We start from the raw sequence: 6660 nt of genomic DNA, 5'->3' as shown, positions 1-6660 counted from the left end.
GTGTGACCACCATTTACCTCATGAAAACCAGTCAGTATCAGGTGTGACCACCATTTGACTCATGAAAACCAGTCAGTATCAGGTGTGACTACCATTTACCTCATGAAAACCAGTCAGTATCAGGTGTGACCACCATTTGTTGATTGGGGCCCGTGGACTGTTGTCCATCTCCTCTTTAATGGCTGTGCGGAGTTGCTGGATATTGATGGGAACTGGAACACGCTGTCGTACACTATGATCCAGAGCATCCCAAACATGCTCAATGGGTGGCATATCAGGTGAGTATGCAGGCCATGGATGAACTGGGACATTTTCAGCTCCAGGAATTGTGTACAGATGCAACATGGGGTCGTGCATTATTATGCTGAAACATGAGATGATGGCGGTGGATGAATGACACGACAATGGGCCTCAGGATCTCATCACGGTATCACATTGCATTCAAATTGCCATGGATAAAATGCAATTGTGTTTGTCGTCCGTAGCTTATAACTGCCTATACCATAACCCCACCGCCACCATGGGGCACTCTGTTCACAATGCTGACATCAGCAAACCACTCGCTCCACAAGGCCATACACGTGGTCTGCAGTAGTGAGACTGGTTGGACTTAGTGACAAATTCTCTAAAACAACGTAGGAGGCGGCTTATAGTAGAGAAGTTATCATTATATTATCTGGTGGACATTCATGCAGTCAGCATGCCAATTGCACGCTCCCTGAAAAAACATCTGTGGCATTGTGTTGTGTGACAAAACTGCACATTTTAGAGTGGCCTTTTATTGACCCCAGCATAAGGTGCACCCGTGTAATGATCATGCTGTTTAATCAGATTCTTGATATGCCACACCTGTCAGGTGGATATTTATCTTGGCAAAGGAGAAATGCTCACGAACAGGGATGTAACCAATTTGTGCACAACATTTGAGAGATTTGAGCTTTTTGTGAGTATGGAACATTTCTGGGATCTTTTATTTCAGCTTATGAAACATAGGACCAACAGTTTACATGTTGCATTTATATATTTGTTCCATGTAGTACCACCAGGACAAGTCATCATGGTAACCATGGGTTACTGTGTTATATTATATGGCCACTAGAGGGAAGGATTGAATCAGTTTTAAAGTGCTGCACCCCGGCTTGTACTGTACTGTACTGCAGCCTACTTCTATCTACCCATGTCAAAGGCTTTCAATACATTTGTGTTGAACACAGCCCTTTGTTTTGAATGGACAAGCTTATGTCTATTTTAATTCTAACAAAAAGCATAGGGTCTCCCTTCTGTTTTGACTCCGTGATAAATCTGCACTGGTAGCAGATTATTCAAAGCCCTAAATTGTTCTCTGTTTATAAGCAACATGTTCTCTGCTACACTGTGAAGCCACGTCTCTTCCAAAGGTCTCCATTGCAATTTGATGGAGTACAAAAAACACTGGTCATATTGCCACGGTCTCCTGCAGCAGAGCCTCAAGAGTGATCCCTGTAGTGTATTTACACATCAGACACAAACTGGGAGAACAACCTTCAGCCATCACCAGACCAAAGCCCTGGCTTAGTTTCTAAAACATTTATTTTATTGTTAAATCCCAACATACATACACCGATTGTTGTTGAAGAATAAGACACGTAACCTAAAGCAACAAATACAAATTTCTCCATAACATTTTTAGTGTAAATAAAAAATAAAAAAACAATAAACCTTAACAAAAACTAAGTGACAACAACACACTCAGAGTGGTTTGGGTTGTGCACATACTTTGAAGGAATCAGTTACTATATACAGTATCAGTCAAAAGTTTGGTCACACCTACTCATTCAAGGGTTTCTCTTCATTGTTTTACTATTTTCTACACTGTAAAATAATAGTGAAGACATCAGAACTATGAAACAACACATATGGAATCATGTAGTAACCAAAAAAGTGTTAGATTCTTCAAATTAGCCACCCTTTGCCTTGATGACAGCTTTGCACACTCTTGGCACTCTCACAACTAGCTTCATGAGGTAGTCACCTGGAATGCATTTCAATTAACAGGTGTGCCTTGTTAAAAGGTAATTTGTGGAATTTCTTTCCATCTTCATGCATTTGAGCCAATCAGTTGGGTTGTGACAATGTAGGGGTGGTATACAGAAGATGGTCCTATTTGGTAAAACACCAAGTCCGTATTATGGCAAGAACAGCTCATATAAGCAAAGAGAAACGTCCATCATTACTTTAAGACATGAAGGTCAATGCAGAACATTTCAAGAACTTTTAAAGTGTCTTCAAGTGCAGTCGTAAAACCATCAAGCGCTATGATGAAACTGACTCTCATGAGGACCGCCACATGAAAGGAAGACCCAGAGTTAACTCTGCTGCAGAGGATAAGTTAATTTAGAGTTAACTGCACCTCAGATTGCAGCCCAAATAAATACTTCCCAGGGTTCAAGTAACAGACATATCTCAACATCAACTGTTCAGAGGAGACTAAGTGAATCGGGCATTAATGATCAAATTGCTGCAAAGAAACCACTACTAAAGGACACAAATAATAAGAAGAGACTTGCTTGGGCAAAGAAACATGAGCAATGGACATTAAACTGGTGGAAATCTGTCCTTTGGTCTGATGAGTCCAAATTTGAGATTTTTGGTCTTTGTGAGACGCAGAGTAAGTGAACCAATTATCTCTTCATGTGTGCTTCCCACCGTGAAGCATGGAGAAGGCGGTGTGATGGTGTGGGGGTGCTTTGCTGGTGACACTGTCTGTGATTTATTTAGAATTCAAGGCACACCTAACCAGCATGGCTATCAGAGCATTCTGCAGTGATTCACCATCCCATCTGGTTGGGCTTAGTGGAACTATCATTTTGTTTTTCAACAGGACAATGACCCAAAACACACCTCCAGCCTGTGTAAGGGCTATTTGACCAAGAAGGAGAGTGATGGAGTGATGCATCATATGACCTGGCCTCCACAATCACCTGACCCGGTCGGAACTAGAAGCACAAGCATTTCGCTACACTCACATTAACATCTATTAACCATGTGTATGTGACCAATAAAATTTGATTTGACTTGACCTCAACCCAATGGAGTTGGACCGCAGAGTGAAGGAAAAGCAGGCAACAAGTGCTCAGCATATGTGGGAACTCTTTCAAGATGGTTGGAAAAGCATTCCTCATGAAGCTGGTTGAGAGAATGCCAAGAGTGTGCAAAGCTGTCATCAAATAAAATGAAATTGTGTTTGTCACATGCGCCGAATAAAACGGTAATAGGGTTAAGGGCTTTATAGTGAAATGCTTCCTCACAAACCCCTAACCAACAATGCAGTTTTAAGACAAATAAATGTTAAGTATTTAATAAAATAAACTGAAGTAAAAAAAAAAATACAGAAAAATAACAAATAATTAAGGAGCAACAATAAAATAACAGTTGCTAGGCTGTATACAGGGGGTCCCGGTACAGAGTCAATGTGCGGGGGCACCGGTTAGTCTAGGTAATATGTACATGTAGGCAAAGTGACTATGCATGGATGGATAATAAACAGAGAGTTGCAGCAGTGTAAAAATGTGGGTGGGGGGAGATGTTGCAAATAGTCTGGGTAGCCATTTGATTAGCTGTTTAGGAGTCTTACGGCTTGGGCATAGAATCTGATAAGAGACCTTATGGACCAAGACTTGGCACTCCGGTACCGCTTGCTGTGCGATAGCTGAGATAACAGTCTATGACTAGGGTGGCTGGAGTCTTTGGCAATTTTTATGGCCTTCCTCTGACATCGCCTGGTATAGAGGTCCTGGATGGCAGGAAGCTTTGCCCCAGTCATGTACTGGGCCGTACGCACTACCCTCTGTAGTGCCTTGCAGTTGGAGGCCAACCAGTTGCCATACAAGACGGTGATGCAACCAGTCAGGATGCGCTCGATGGTGCTGCTGTAGAACTTTGAGGGAATAGGCATTGTTGTGCCCTCTTCACGACTGTCTTGGTGTGTTTGGACCATGAGAGTTTCTTGGTGATGTGGACACCAAGGAACTTGAAGCTCTCAACCTTCTCCACTAAGGCCCCGTCAATGAGAATGGGGGCGTGTTCGGTCCTCCTTTTCCTGTAGTCCACAATCATCTTCTTTGTCTTGATCACATTGAGGGAGAGGTTGTTATCCTGGCACTACACTGCCAGGTCTCTGACCTCCTCCCTATAGGCTTTGTCATTGTTGTTGGTGATCAGGCCTACCACTGTTGTGTCATCTGCAAACTTACTGATGGTATTGGAGTCGTGCTAGGCCGTGCAGTCATGGGTTAACATGGAGTTCAGGAGGGGACTGAGCATACACCCCTGAGGGGCCCCCGTGTTGAGGATCAGCGTGGCGGATGTGTTGTTTACCTACCCTTACCATGGGTGCGGCCCATCGGGAAGTCCAGGATCCAGTTGCAGAGGGAGGTGCTTAGTCCCAGGGTCCTTAGCTTAGTGATGAGCTTTGAGGCCACTATGGTGTTGAATGCTGAGCTGTTGTCAATGAATAGCATTCTCACATAGGTGTTCTTTTGTCCAGGTGGGAAAGGGCAGTGTGGAGTGCAATAGAGATTGCATCAGTTGGGGAACTGTTGGGGCAGTATTCAAATTGGAGTGGGTCTAGGGTCCTGGGATAATGGTGTTGATGTGGGCCATGACCAGCCTTTTAAGCACTTCATGGCTACAGATGTGAGTGCTACGGGTTGGTAGTCATTTAGGCAGGTTACCTTGGTGCTCTTGGGCACAGCGACTATGGTGGTCAAACTTTTGACTGGTACTGTACATGTAGGCTACAATCCATAAAATAGAAGGGATCATTGATCAGACACAATCCCTAGTCCCACTGAATCTCCATGTTGACAGCTAGTAATGACTATCTGTACATAAATTGATCTTGCTTTAATCTTAATCTAAATGTATTTTTTTTACCATTATGCATGTTCTTCTTATAATTGACTTCCACTCCTCATCTGTTGGTGTCACGACTCCTGCCGAAGTTGGCTCCCCTGCCAGTTCGGGTGGTGCTCGGCGGTCGTCGTCACCGGCCTACTAGCCGCCACCGATCCCTTTTCCCCTGTCTGTTAGTTTAGTCTTATGAGTTGCACCTGTTCTTATTATGTGTTCACGTTTTGAATTGGAGGTGTTATTGTGCTCCGGACCGCGTTACCCTGTGTTTTGGGTTGGTCAGTGTTTTCCGCCCTGTGTTTTGGGTTAGTCAGTGTTTTCCGCCCTGTGTTTTGGGTTAGTCAGTGTTTTCCGCCCTGTGTTTTGGGTTGGTCAGTGTTTTCCGCCCTGTGTTTTGGGTTGGTCAGTGTTTTCCGTCCTGTGTTTTGGGTTAGTCAGTGTTTTCCGCCCTGTGTTTTGGGTTGGTCAGTGTTTTCCGCCCTGTGTTTTGGGTTGGTCAGTGTTTTCCGCCCTGTGTTTTGGGTTGGTCAGTGTTTTCCGCCCTGTGTTTTGGGTTGGTCAGTGTTTTCCGCCCTGTGTTTTGGGTTGGTCAGTGTTTTCCGCCCTGTGTTTTGGGTTGGTCAGTGTTTTCCGCCCTGTGTTTTGGGTTGGTCAGTGTTTTCCGCCCTGTGTTTTGGGTTGGTCAGTGTTTTCCGCCCCTGTGTTTTGGGTTGGTCAGTGTTTTCCGCCCTGTGTTTTGGGTTGGTCAGTGTTTTCCGCCCTGTGTTTTGGGTTGGTCAGTGTTTTCCGCCCTGTGTTTTGGGTTGGTCAGTGTTTTCCGTCCTGTGTTTTGGGTTGGTCAGTGTTTTCCGCCCTGTGTTTTGGGTTGGTCAGTGTTTTCCGCCCTTTTTTAGCTGCATTGAAAAGTATTTGTAACAAATAATATTTTTTCCTTTCTAACACGTCCAACTAGATCCAAAAATGGCTAACATTGGATCTCTGACCATTTGAAAATCAAACACCTTATCAATCATATTGAAAACTGACACTCAAAAGCTATCTGATTTTTGACATTTCCCATGAATATGTAGATGGGTAGCCACCTCCTCTCCATACTCTCTCCAGCAACAACTTGATTTGAACTCATTTTAGCTTAAAGTTCTGGAAAAAAACATTTTTTCCACTGAAATTCCTTCCATTAATTTGCATTGTTAACTTTATGAACTTCAGAGAATATATCTAACCAGGTCTCTCCACTTATCTTGATGAAGTTTACCTTCCCACCTCTGTCTAAGAATAAATGTGTTATCCTGTTTAATGGCTGATAAAGCCCTGAATAGGTTAATTGTTGGTTTCTCAGCGTATTGATTCCCTTGAACTCTAAATATTGTTCTATGGCCGAGGGGATGCCTTGTAATGCCTCATGCACAAGATGATAAGGCAGTTTTGCCCAATACTGTAAATGTCCTGGGACTTTAAGTAGCACCCACCTAGCAGACCTGTTATAGTAACTGCTGGTGGTGAAGGAGACCAGACTACAGAGGGAGTTTACCCAAAATGGCTTTGTAGACGAAGACATACAAATGTAGCTTTCTGCGCATATAAAGTGAGGTCCAACCCACCATTTGGTACAATGTGCAATGGTGGGTGAGTGACTTGGTATTTGTAATAAAGTGCAAGGATGCATGATAAACAGAGTCCAATCTCTGTAAGACATAGGAGGCTGCATGCATATACAACAAGCCACCATAATAATTTACTGAGAGAGAAATGGCCTGAACAAGCTTCTTT

The sequence above is a fragment of the Oncorhynchus keta genome, chromosome 28 (genome assembly GCF_023373465.1).
Source record: "Oncorhynchus keta strain PuntledgeMale-10-30-2019 chromosome 28, Oket_V2, whole genome shotgun sequence".
Lineage (NCBI taxonomy): Eukaryota > Metazoa > Chordata > Actinopteri > Salmoniformes > Salmonidae > Oncorhynchus > Oncorhynchus keta.
Note: the sequence above shows the minus strand (reverse complement) of the source record.